Genomic DNA, 12,361 nt, shown 5'->3' with positions numbered 1-12,361 from the left:
TTTTTAGGTCTGTGCCTCACATTATGGACTTATCAGTAATAACTAGATTGGCACTGCTTGAGATCGTTTCTTTGGGGCACATTTCTAGCCAAGGGTGTGGGGACTGGGGAGCATGGAGGCAGTTGTCTCTACTGAAAGATTGAGAGGAAATCTGGGGGTGTGTTCATCTACATAGAAATGTTCAACTAATCTCCTGCACTGCCCTCTACTTTGGGTGTCTCCACATCCAAATGTTGGACCTTTGAAGGTGTTGAGAAAACTGGCTTCCAAAACTTCCCATGAAGGATTTACAGTTTAACCCCTCCCCCCCTTTTTTTTAAATTAAAGGGGCCAATCACAGAAGTATCATTGTGAATCATCTGTTGGGGTGGAATTTGTGATGCTTGATCTGAGTTGAAAGAGTCAATGGGAACAGCAAAGCCGGATCTACGTCACTCAGGAAGCTTGCTGTTAACCGGCAACTGTCCAAGACTGTCTTAAGAACATGAAGTTGTTGGGGCACCTGGTGGCTCAGTTGGTCAAGTGTCTGCCTTCAGCTTGGGTCAGGATGCCAGGGTCCCAAGATGGAGCACCATGTCAGGCTCCCTGCTTGTGTGTGCGTGTGTGTGTGTGTGTGTGTGTGTGTTTGTGTAGGAGTGTTGGGGTCTGCTTCTCCCTCTTCCTCTGCTGCTCCTTCTGCTTGTGCTCTCTCTCTCTATAAATAAATTAATAAAATCTTAAAAAAAAAAAAAAGGTCACCCGTTTTTTGGTTTTAGCCTTAATCATGTGCTAACAATTTGCCAAGTAGGTGAAACTGTGTATTCTTTAACGAGCCTGCCACCTTGTGGTGACTTGGAAAATCACACTTGGCAAAATGAGTACTTTTTGAGCCTGGAATGAGAACCAAACGCTGCTCTAGGTACTGCGCTTACTTACAACAGCGGATGAAACGGACAAGAATCCCCACCCTCCTGGAGCTTGTGTGTTACAGCACAAGGACTTGGGTATATAAGTTAGAATTTGGAAATGTGGTCAACCTTTGTAACTTGCAGACGTAATATCCTACTTACATATGTGCTCATCTTCCCTTGATGTTCGCGCATCTTCCTTATATATTATCTGTGTGTGACACGTCCTTGCTGCTATAAAGGCCAGCTTGTCCTTCTTCTATTCTCTGGGTCCAAACACCTCTTGCCTTCTCAAGGACTCAGGGACTTTGCGTCTATTATAAACCCCTCTTTCTCCAAAATTCGCAAAGGCTGCCTCCCCCCTTGCTATGTCCTCCAATATGTACACATGCTCAGTGGCTTCCAGTTAAAAAAGTCTTTCCTTAATCCCAAATCGTCTCTGGCTAAAACTATGTTTCTCTGCTTCCCATCACAACAAAGCGTCTCAAAAGTTTTATTTTTACCTCTCGTGCCCACAGGAGGTTTGTGTGCCTTATTGCTGAATTCTCAGCACTCGGGAATTATTTGTTTAGTAGGTGGTTGGTCAATATGTTTAATTTGCCTGTGAACTCATATAGTAATAATGGCAGCTCCCACCTTGCCCTAGTCTAGGGGCAATCGGGATTTTGTAAAACAGAAGTCGAAAGGCCATTATGTTGAAGAGGGTCCTGCTTGTTTCACGGGAAGGTTTTTAATCTTACGGCTCCCCAGTTTGTAAAAGGAGGACCACACTCTTGGAAGTGACAGTTATATGGCAGCCTTGGGGTGAGATCTAATTGGTAGTGGTATGTGAGTATAATACTCTAAATAATGTTTTGGCCATGGGACAAATTCCGTGAACAGTCAATGGTGATTTATTAGTAATGTCCACACTGCATGTGGGAAGTGACACTGGCTGTACGTTCTTGGACAACTTGGCTCCTTCCAGTTCTAAATGTGAGCAGTGATTTGAAAAGACTGAATCTTGGGGGCCCCTGGATGGCTCGGTTAGTTGAGCATCCAACTCTTGATTTAGGCTCAGTTCATGGGGTCATGGGATCCAGCCCTGCATGGGGCTCTGCGCTGGGCATGGAGCCTGCTTGAGTCTCTCTCTCCCTCTGTCTCTCCCTCTCCCTCTCATCCTTTAATAATAAAAAATAAAAATAAATTAAAAACAAACACAATCTCAGCATGTTGCTGCATTTTAGATTTCAGCTAGACTAAAACCTTTGAGCAGTTCTCAACATTTAATTACAGAGTAAGAATTAAGCTCAGACTCAGAATTACAAACTTCAATCTCTAGAGTAAATCTAAGATAAACGGACATGGGTTTGCATCTATTTTATTTAACTGGAGTTCATCTGCTCTCCCATATCATGAAGGAAAAGTTTTTTTATTGTATAATATTTAAAAACATTACTTCCCGAAAAATGTCCTGCACTAAGTGACGTTAATTATGCTTAATATTTTATTTCCATTTGAATGTGTTATCTTTCCTTCTCTTCTGGATGACTGACTTCATTTGCTTTCTTTTTCCTCATTTTGCTTCTCCACAAAGGGGTAATTCCAGACTAGACTGGCAAATATGTCAAGCTATATTTCAATTACTGGGACAGTAAATGTGAAGTTAATGAGATTAAAATACAATAAGCCTCAGAAGTGAGTGTAAGCCCCTTTTAAAGGAAATCAGGATTGAATGCAAATCTTCACCACCTTATGTGTCAGTCATAAATGTTCTGGGTCCATGAAAAAACATCTGAATGGATTTAGAGACCTTGAAGAATGTAGAGTTTATCAGAGTGAAAAGAAAATGACTTGAGAATTTAGACCATTCATATGACATTCTGCATGTAGCATGTTAAAAAAATTGCAGAGCTCCTTTTTTTGCTTGCATTTATTCGTTGCTCCAGAATAATATTTTAAGGCAAATAAATAAAATTTAAAAATTAAAATTAAATAAAATTAATTAAATAAAATTTAAAAAAATGAAAGAAGGCATATGAAAAATCTAAATTTGTGAAAGGAAGCTTTAAATTTACTTTATTACAGTCTAAAGGGTGAATTTTGCAGGGGTGGGCAAACTGTAGCCCCTGTGTCAAAACTGACCTGCCACAGGTTTTATAAATAAAGCTTTACTGGAACACAGCCATATCCATTTGTTTTCAGATTGTCGCCAATGTGGCAGGGTTCAGCAGTGGCAACAGAAATCTCATGGTTTGCAAAACCCAAAATAGTCACTGTTTGGCCTTTTTGGGAAGAAGTTTATAAACTCCTGCCCTAGACCGTAAGCTTCTCCATTATACTGTATATTTCCGAGGGCAGGGACTCTGTGTTTAAGCTTGGTTTTTAATTCCTCTTAAAAAAGTATCTGTACTTTTGACATGATCAGTTAATAACAACTTGAAGAAATATGGCATAAAATAGAGATCTATGCAAGCAGTCATATTTTAAAGATAGTATAGCAGTAGTTACATGTGCTTAGGTCAATCCTATTTTTCTCAGTCCTTGGAGAAAGGTTGTGTTCTCTGCTTCTCTGCCCTCCCCGGGGATCTGAGCCTGCCTCACCCCCGGGCAGGGACATCAAGCTTACCACCTTCCTTCCCAGATCTCCTCCTAGGGTTTCCCTGGAGCCACTTAAGGAAGCGGACAGTCCATCCAGTTGGTTGATGGCGGAAGCCCCGCTCTCAAAACTCTTCCCCGTTGCCCCTTCCATCCCAGTGCTTCTGGCCTCTGCAGCTTCCAGCTGGCAATCTGCAGGCCTGGAGCAGATTTTGAGTAGCTGCCCAAAAGATGGAGGGAGTGGGGGAGGGGGTGAGGGACGGGAGGTGTAAGGAGGGGCTGGTGGGTGGCCGACTGCCAGGCTCCCATAGCGCCCCTGCAGGCAGAAATGGAAAAGCCCTTGGCTGGGCCAAAATACAAATGCTGAAAAAAGGAAGGTGAAATCTTAGAATACAAATATTTCGTCTTACTCTTCTGTCGCTACAATCCTAGAGAAGTCCATTTGGCGCTGCAGCATTCGCTTCAAGTTCACACCAAAACGTAGAAGAAACTGAAGAGAGGGACGAAGAACTCCTTCAAGGCCATCTTCAAGTCCCCTAGGACCTCTGGGCTCCCCAGGTTGGAAACCTTTGCTTGAGACTCAAAGGGAGAGGCTGCTGCAGAGTCTGGTGTGGTTCAGGGGTGCCTGGTTAGCTCAGTTAAGCGTCTGATTTTTGATTTCGGCTTGGGTTTGATTTCAGGGTCTTGGGACTGAGCCCAATATTGCACTCCAGGTGCAGTGGGGAATCTGATTAGGACTCTGTGTCTCCCTCTCCCTCTGTCCCCACCCCCAAAAGTAAATAAATTGATTTAAAAATACTGTATAATTATTATATTTCCAGAATTATTTTTTTTTTGAGAGCGAGCACACACACGTGCGCACGTGGGTGTGGGGGAGACAGGCAGAGGTAAAGAACCTCAAGCGACTCCACACCCAGGGCAGAGTCTAACGGGGGGCTCAATCCCACCCCAAGATCATGGCCTGAGCTGAAATCAAGAGTCAGACACTTAACTGACTGAGCCACTCAGGCACCCCCAGAACTCAGAATTAAAAGATGTATGATAAAATCCAGAATTTTCATTTTCAGAATTGTGATATGATGCCTTGTGGAGTTTGATGTCCTAGATGACCTTGTGAGAAAATTTCTGTCTCCTGTGAAAAATCATTATTGAAAAATTGTCCTTTAAGTAATTCACTATCCTTTACATAAAGGGCTATATCATATGTTCCTCTGAAAGCCGATTGCTTGGAAGATTTGTCCCTCCCTATACATTGCAAACATTTCCTTTCTTAGATGACAGCTAGTAGTCCATACTATGTTGACTTCCTTTTCTTGGCTGCCAGGAAGCTTAGAGCTAAATTTCTTATGCAAACATAGAGGGATACCATGTGCTATGGGCTTCCCACACAGGGACCCGTGCTCTCCTGCTCTTCCTCACTGATGCCTCTTAGTTTCCTCCTTCCTTAATGACTCTGTTGGTGGTCCTGTAACATCAGCTTCTTTAGGACACATTTTTCTGGGTGTGTTTCATGAAGTGGCTGAGGGATTTAAATAAATTTTCCTGTATAATCCTCAGACTAACCCAGTGAAGTTGGAAATATGTCCATTTTCCAGATGAAAAGACTGAGACTAAAAGAGATGAAGATCTGTGCTCAGAAAGCACAGAGGCAGTTAGGTCTTGGAACCATTCATACCTAAAAATCAAGCTGGTCTGCCGCCTCTCCTATACCTGTTTCAGCCAAGTTCAACAGAGGTTAAAAAGAACTGGTCTGTAAGAATAAAGTCAATCTTTCCACTGAAAAGTCATCAAAGGGATGACTAGAGGACTTTTATCAACAGAACCGAAAATAACTTTTTCATAGGCGACAGACTGTTACATCAGATGAAACCCATACAGTGAATCAACACTGAAAAAAAAAAAAAGTCTCATCCTGTCCCTAATTAAATACAGGCAACTTAAAAACATCTTGCACCTGTGAAAAGTTGTACACTGTATTGGGGTTGGATCTCTGGAGAAATGAATTCCCTTTGTTTCTTCTGGTTGCCATGATGTTTGTTTAATTTTCCTGGAGGACAGAACCATAAAAATCAGCACAGCATGATGGATAGGTCCCCTTTCTAGAAACTTGAAACCGAGAAAATATTTCAAAAGATGAGAACTGTGTGTTTAGAGTTGTCCCAGCAGCACTGTCAGGAGTAAAAATACAAAAAGGAGGATAACTGGCCTTCATAGAAGATACGAGGCTTACGTGATTTCGAAACAGCAGCAATGCTATTTATGTAATAGAAGATCACTCAGATACACAGACGCACAGAAAACAAGAGTGTCGGGTGTGATTATGGGACCATCAACGCCACAAGTAAGTTCATATATAGTAAGGGCTAACGCTAGGCTAAATCTTGTCCCTGCAATCACCTCAAACGCTGGGGAGGGGTGCTTTTTGGAAACGGGGTAGACTGGGGCGGGGTTTCCTAGAGAGGTCTCCCAGCTGAAAGGGGGAGTGTCAGGCCACAGTCTTCATCGAAATCAAAGCACTCATTTAAAGGTGAGGAAGCAGAAAGATACAAGGAAGAGAAGTAAGGTGTTAAAAAAAACACGGAGCAGGAATGCTGCTGAGAAGGCAATCCCCGAGTGCTGGTTTCTTGGCGCAGCACAGGTCTCCCGGGCAACACACCAAATTATATACTCTGAGTCCCCAATAACGAGTGGTCACTGCAAAAGTACTCGTTTAAGACACAAGTGTGTAACATGTTAGAAAGCTGAGCAACCCTCCACCCACTTCTGAAACGACACCAGCTCTCAGTGGGGGATGCTGGTAACTGTTGGGGCGAAGATCCCACAGAATTTTCCCACGTATTCAGTAACAGTGTAATGGCACAATACCTCCCGTACTGTTCAGCAACTTGCTTTAGTATTTGAGAAGAAGTTTTTGACATTTCTTTGTGCTTGATTTTGATCAAATGAATATTTTAATTACAATGAAACTGTTTTTCTTTTTTGTTCCAAGTCCTTTGGTAACACTGATGCTTTAAGACAGGGACCATGATGCTTTGTGTCAAGTACCCTAGCTCAGAAATCATTCTGACATTGAGATGACCTTATCTGGGTCGGAGATTGCTGCGCTCCAGACACAAGGGGGTCATGGCATCTATCTGAGGATTTTAGGGAGTCTATCCAAAAAGCAGAGTTGGCTAAATATATTGGAATTTGGACAATATTTGCACTTGGAGAAGAAGGCAAGGCAGGATCTTTTAATTAATTTATAACCAAAAATATGCATCCTCTGCATTCTGTTTGGCAACTTGCTTTTACACTTAGCAATTTATTTTCGGCACCGTTCCTTGCATCCGAGTTGAAGTAAAACTATTTTAATTGCCAGTAGGAGCTGATCTGAGAGTCAAGGCAGGTAGTAACAAGGAATGGGCTAGTCCTCAGGCTCATGCTATTTAATACTAGAATCTCTTCCGTCTCACTTATCCAAAAGTAGAGCCATGTGAATAATTGTTCTACAACATTCTTTACGCTATTTAAAACTAACTTGTTCTTTGAAGGTTTTAACAGGCGATTATGGGGGAAGGGCAGCCAAAGAATTAAGGACTGTTTTCCTAAGACTGAGGTCCCTCTGCTTTCATACCCTGCCCTGTCTGTAGAAACAGGTGGGCACAGTCTAGAAAAAGCCCTTGTATGTGAGTCAAGCAAACACCCTTTATCATTGATTCGATGTATTTCCTGAATAGAAAATGCAGGTGAATAGAAAAGTATTTGGGGGCCGATGGGATGGCAGTGGGGGAGGGGGACAGAAATCACAGTGTTCAAAAGGGAGAAGGGAGTTGGGAATGGGAACAATTTAGGTGGAGTATGAGGTTTTGTTTTGTCTTTTAGATTTTTTTTTTTTTTAAATCTGCCTTTTGACAGAGGGCCAAAGCCAGCTTGCTCCTTCCAGTTTGAGTCTGATGCTTTGTAGTAAATACATGCTTGCTCGGTTTCCGAGCTAACGTTTTACAGGACTGGAAGGGGAGGCTGAAAGTGGGAAGCCAGGTGAAGTCGTGTTCTTCCAGTTCCTCAGCGTGTAGGGACAGAGACTGGAATTCAAAATCCCTGAGGTTAATTTTCAGCTCTGCTCTCGAAGCGACTGCTCTGATTTGTGTTCTAGTCAAGGAAGGTCCTCAGGGAAGGGCTCAGGGTGCATGGTGGGCCCCTGCTAAGAGGAAAATCTCTGCACCCCGTTCGTCTACACCCCACTGCCGGCTAGACACCCTGACCCACAGCAAGGGGCGGGCCCCCGTGCGGAATGTGCTCTTAAAACAAATCAAGTCTTTTCCAACTTCATGCTCTTTTTAACCAGGGTTTTCCAACCTTGTCATTATGGGCATTTTAGACTGGGTAATTGCGGGTTCTGGGGCTGTTCTGGGGGTACCGTAGGATGCTTAGCAGCAATGCTGATTTTTACCCATTAGATGCCAGGAGCACTTAACCCCCTTGCACCTTCTTCTCCCAAATGCCTCTGGATATTGCCAGCTGTGCTCTGGGGAGCAAAAGGGCATCTGCCGGAGAACCACTGATGGACACAAAGGAAGGTCTTTCACTTGGGTATGTGAATGGTGAGGTTGTGATCATGGGAGGGTTAGAGGGTAGGACGGGAGAAAGATGAAATACATTTACAGATTCCAATATTTTCCTTTGATTAAAAATCATAAATATATTTCAGGAAGAACCAAAGCTGTACAATTTTGTATGTCACTTTGGCTGTCGGGCCTTTATAAAGCTTGCAATTTGAAGGTCAGGTCTTTGAGGATTTACAGAGATTCCGTTATCCACCCAGTCCTTAGGCACAGAGCTGAACTGATCAAATCCTCTGTGGGGGTCTTGGAGGGCTTGGGTGACCACTGTGGCCTTGAACAGGAGCTAGCCAGAAAGACGTCAAGCAAATGTAGCTGGGGTAACACAAATGAGAGTATGTCACCATGATTTGTTTCACTCATGTTGGTTCATATCTTTTATTTGGGGTCTTAACTCTTTTTACTATTTAGGAGAAAAGGAAGGGGAAGTGAGGAAGATGCCAGGCCTGGGTGGCTGATGTGAGAGGTCCAGGAGCGGTGGGCGAGGTCTGGAGGTGAGATGAAGTCTACTTCCTACTCTCTTGCACACTGGATAACAATTTGGAAAGCTGAAGACACACTAAAATTCTTGGAAACGGACTAGTAATTTAGGTGACAATGTATCTATTATATTGCAAGCAATTCTTAGGCAAATCTTTCAGGAAAGATTATCTTTCACGCACCTTATCTTTCACGGAAGCAAATCATTCAGGCAATTGAAAATGACAATAGAATTCATTTTACAACCCAGAAAGTACAGGTTTGTTTATTAAAAATATATCCATTCCATTGGGAGAGTAAAGCAGTTTTTATTTTCATGAGTGTCACGTCAAACAGGTAATTAAATTTGTCATAAATTGCACCTTGAACGTATCCATCCAAGTCGTTAGTTTAGGATCTAAGCAGCTAGTGATGTCCACAATGGTTAATGTTAACAACTTCTTTTAAACTCCAGAGCTTCAAATGCTTATTCATGAATTCCCTAAGTGTGTGTTTATAAAATTTTTCAAGATCACGCACCTTAATAATGTAAGATGTTAGAAAAATGACTAAAAATCAGACTAAAAACATCACCATATTGGATTTTATGTAGTAATGGATTGAGATGAAACATTTCGGTCACCATGTGATACATGAGTACAAATTCTGGGATTAATAAATAGCCCTATCAACCAATTACATCATTGTTTCATTAAAGAAGAATTCCTTAAAAAAATCCTTTAAAAGGACAACTAGATCTGATGGGAGATAAAATTGACAAGACACAGTCTCACTGGAGTAGTAAGCTTCTGCCTTCCATTTCTATAGTAACCTGTGATCTGTTTTCCAATCACTCCTTTGAAAGGCCTGTTTTCTCCATCAGGAACATTTGACCAGAAGCACTGAAGGTAACAAACATTTCTTTCTGTATTGTCTTTTTTTTTTTTTTTTGAAAAATTGGACTAAGGAAAAATAGAAGATAACATTCAGAGGCCACTCACACAAACAAAACAGGAACTTATATTTACTAGTTTGTGGATGACTGACATTATCTGAAAGATCACAGAGTTAAAAACTGAATATTAATGAAATGACCATTCAGATGTCCTAACAAATACATTCAGTAAATGTCTTGAGCTTTAATAAAATCGCAACTGCTCATTTGATTTGGTAAAGTAAGAACTTAGAGGCCTGCTTGGGATGACCTAAAATTTTACAGCCCAGCAGTTTTCAAAATGCAGTGATTTTTGCCTCCAAGGGGACATGTGGCAATATCTGGAGACATTTTTGGCTGTCCCAACTCATGTCACGCTAGTGGTGGTGGTGATGGTATGTGTCGCACGTACGTATACTCACTACTGGTAACTAGTGGTTAGAGGCCAGCAGTGAGGCAAGCATCCAACAGAGCCAGGACAGTGCCTCCCCCACCCCCCCCCCCAAAATAAAAAATTACTGGCCCCAAACAGGAGGTTGAGAAAACCAATATATAGCCTCACAGATGCTGTTCTAGAATGAGGGACATATATCGAACATATGAAATTATTGAGCGTAAATGTTCAAATATATAAAATGCTTTGGAGGCAACCCTAGTTGAAATTTTCTTCCCTGCTCTTGTACTATATTTACTTCTTTGATATTTCATTTAAGTGGCAAAAAAAAAAAGATTGGGGGAAAAAACCTACATAGAAACAAAATCACCATTTTTTAAAATCCACTTTTGGTTAAGAAGTGAACATTTCCAGCTTACACGTGCTTAATTTGCTGTGGTCATATATGAACTGTAAATACCAATTCAGTGCCGTAGTCTAGTGTTTCCTCTGCATAATTTCTAGCAAAGTTGAAGTATTGGGTTGACACTAAATTTAAAATTTAGTTAAGTTCTGTTAAGTTTTTTCCCGTTAATTGAAAATGGACTTACCTTTCCTCAGTGGAATGCGGACGCACTTGCCTTTGGCAAGTGCCAAATTCGCCTTTTAAATATGGTGGCATTTTGTCTTCTTGATTCTGGAGGACAACCTTACCCCCAAATCCACGCACAGGTCAGGGGCGCGATCCACCTTGAAGGAGGATTTGCAGCTCCACCGCTTTCTTTGCTGGGGTGCTGGCAAACAGGAAAGCAATCCAGGCACAGCCAGAGGGCGCCAAAATGCCGCAAATAAAAGTTCCAAAGGTTCAGATGGTTGCGGGAAGGTAAAATTGGCTTTTGTCTAATGAAACAGATGCGGTTGTAAGCGTTGTCGTGTTATTTTTCGCATTTGTTTCTTGCCAACAGATAAGCTAGGTGGGCATGCGACGCCACCCTGACGGTTATTTTATGTCCCGGTGTTCAAGTGGCAGGGCCTGAAGCCACCCGGCACGTCGTAGGTGGTTGGCCACGGCTTTGACCTGTGCGCTTCTAGGCGGCCCGGGAAGGGTTGCCTCCACTCTCCCAGTCTTCCCGGGAATTGGTTGCCCCTTTTAAAGCACAGACATAGAACACCGACGGTTCCTTTCCTCGGGCTCTTGTCCTTTCTCCTTCCTCGCCAAGTCCCGAGAGCATTCTTGCAGGGGCACGCCGCCCGCCTCACTAGGGTGGACCTCGGCGGTCGCGCTAGTCCCCAGCCGCAGACCTCCAGGCTCTGCCCAGCGTGCTAAGGCGCCGCCTGCCCAGCTCGTCTGGTCCGCCGGGGCGCCGCCCGGACTTGCCTGCCGTTAGCCGCCACCCTCAACCCCGAGGACGTCTGCCTTGATGGGCTGAGGGGAGCCACCAGGTCACCCTCACCCTCACCGCCCGTCCAGGTATCGCAATCTCAGGCGGACGTCGAGCGCGAGCGGGATTGGGGTGCTGCGAAGGGTAGCAGGTGGCAGGGGGCGTCATTCATCACCTCGAGGCAGCCCCTTAAGACTGAGCGAGACGGAGCACTTCCTATCAAACCATTCCAAAGGGGGTTGAGAGGGAGAGAAAGAGAAGAGACAAGTGCCCACAGACAGCCCCGGCGCGGCGGGGGAGGGGAGGCGGCGCAGGGCTGGGTGGGGGGGGGGGCGGGAAAGGACAGGACTGGAAGAGAGGGGAGGGAGGGAGGTGGGGAGGGAGTGGGAAGCCCTCCTGGAGGGCAGATGAACCGGCAGGAGGGACGGGGGACGGAGGGGAGGGGAAGGGGAAAGGGGGACCACCGGGACGTAAGGAGGGGAGCGGGATGGAGGGGAGTTGAAGGGAGGCGGGCGGGGCCCGGGATGGAGGGGAGAGGAGGGGAGGGAAGGGGAGGGGAGGGAGGCGGGCGGGGTACGCGGGAGGAGGGAGGCTGGGCGGGCGGACGCGCCGGGGGAGGGCGCTGGGCAGGAAGGGGAGGGGGAGCGCGAGCGCGAGAAATGCAGAGGCTGCAGCGGCGGCGGCGGCGGCAGTAGCGGCAGCGGCGACGGCGGCGGCGGCAGCGCTCCAACTCGCTCCTCGCTCCGGGCTCCGCCGTCGAGCCGGGGAGAGAGCCTCCGCCTGCGGCCAGGTACCGGCCGGACGACGCCTGCGACCCGGGCCCCTCGGCGGCACCGCGCTCACTCAGGGGCGGCACAGGCACCCAGAGCCGGTAAGGAGGCGCGCCCCGGCGGCCCCGCCGCCCCCGCGGACCCGGGGTGCTGGGAGCCCGGGGGCTCCGTGCGCCGCCGCCCCACCTCGAGGCCCTTTGTTCTCTCCGCGCCGCGGCCGCGGGCGTGGGGCGCTGCGGGCCCGATTAGACGGCGCCCACCGTGGGGACCCTCCGCGAGGCTCCTGCCGCACTTCGGGGATTCGGGGGGATGGGGGGCCCCCCGAGGTGGGTGGCTTCAGCCTCTTGTAGGGTGGGAAGGGTGTGGGTGGCGAGTCTG

General features: G+C 45.6%; 1 protein-coding gene and 1 long non-coding RNA gene across 3 annotated transcripts in view; one reads left to right on the top strand and one right to left on the bottom strand.

Annotated features, from left to right (window-relative positions):
- LOC122895859 overlaps positions 1 to 11,207 on the bottom strand; it is a 51,255-nt gene extending 40,048 nt beyond the window's left edge. Inside the window, exon 1 of the long non-coding RNA XR_006382330.1 lies at positions 10,443 to 11,207. This is a non-coding gene — a long non-coding RNA (uncharacterized LOC122895859). The remainder of the gene's footprint in view (positions 1 to 10,442) is intronic.
- Positions 11,208 to 11,254: 47 nt separating this feature from the next.
- Positions 11,255 to 12,361, top strand: part of BASP1 (brain abundant membrane attached signal protein 1) — a 55,613-nt gene continuing 54,506 nt past the window's right edge. Inside the window, exon 1 of one of the 2 annotated variants that reach the window (XM_044233606.1) lies at positions 11,255 to 11,302. The gene's annotated coding sequence lies outside the window, so the exon portion shown is untranslated. Of the gene's footprint in view, positions 11,303 to 11,904; positions 12,085 to 12,361 lie in introns of those variants that run through there. The other variant, XM_044233600.1, reaches the window with a different exon arrangement.

Source organism: Neovison vison, chromosome 1 (assembly GCF_020171115.1).
Source record: "Neovison vison isolate M4711 chromosome 1, ASM_NN_V1, whole genome shotgun sequence".
Lineage (NCBI taxonomy): Eukaryota > Metazoa > Chordata > Mammalia > Carnivora > Mustelidae > Neogale > Neogale vison.
This window is presented reverse-complemented; position numbering and strand designations above follow the sequence as displayed.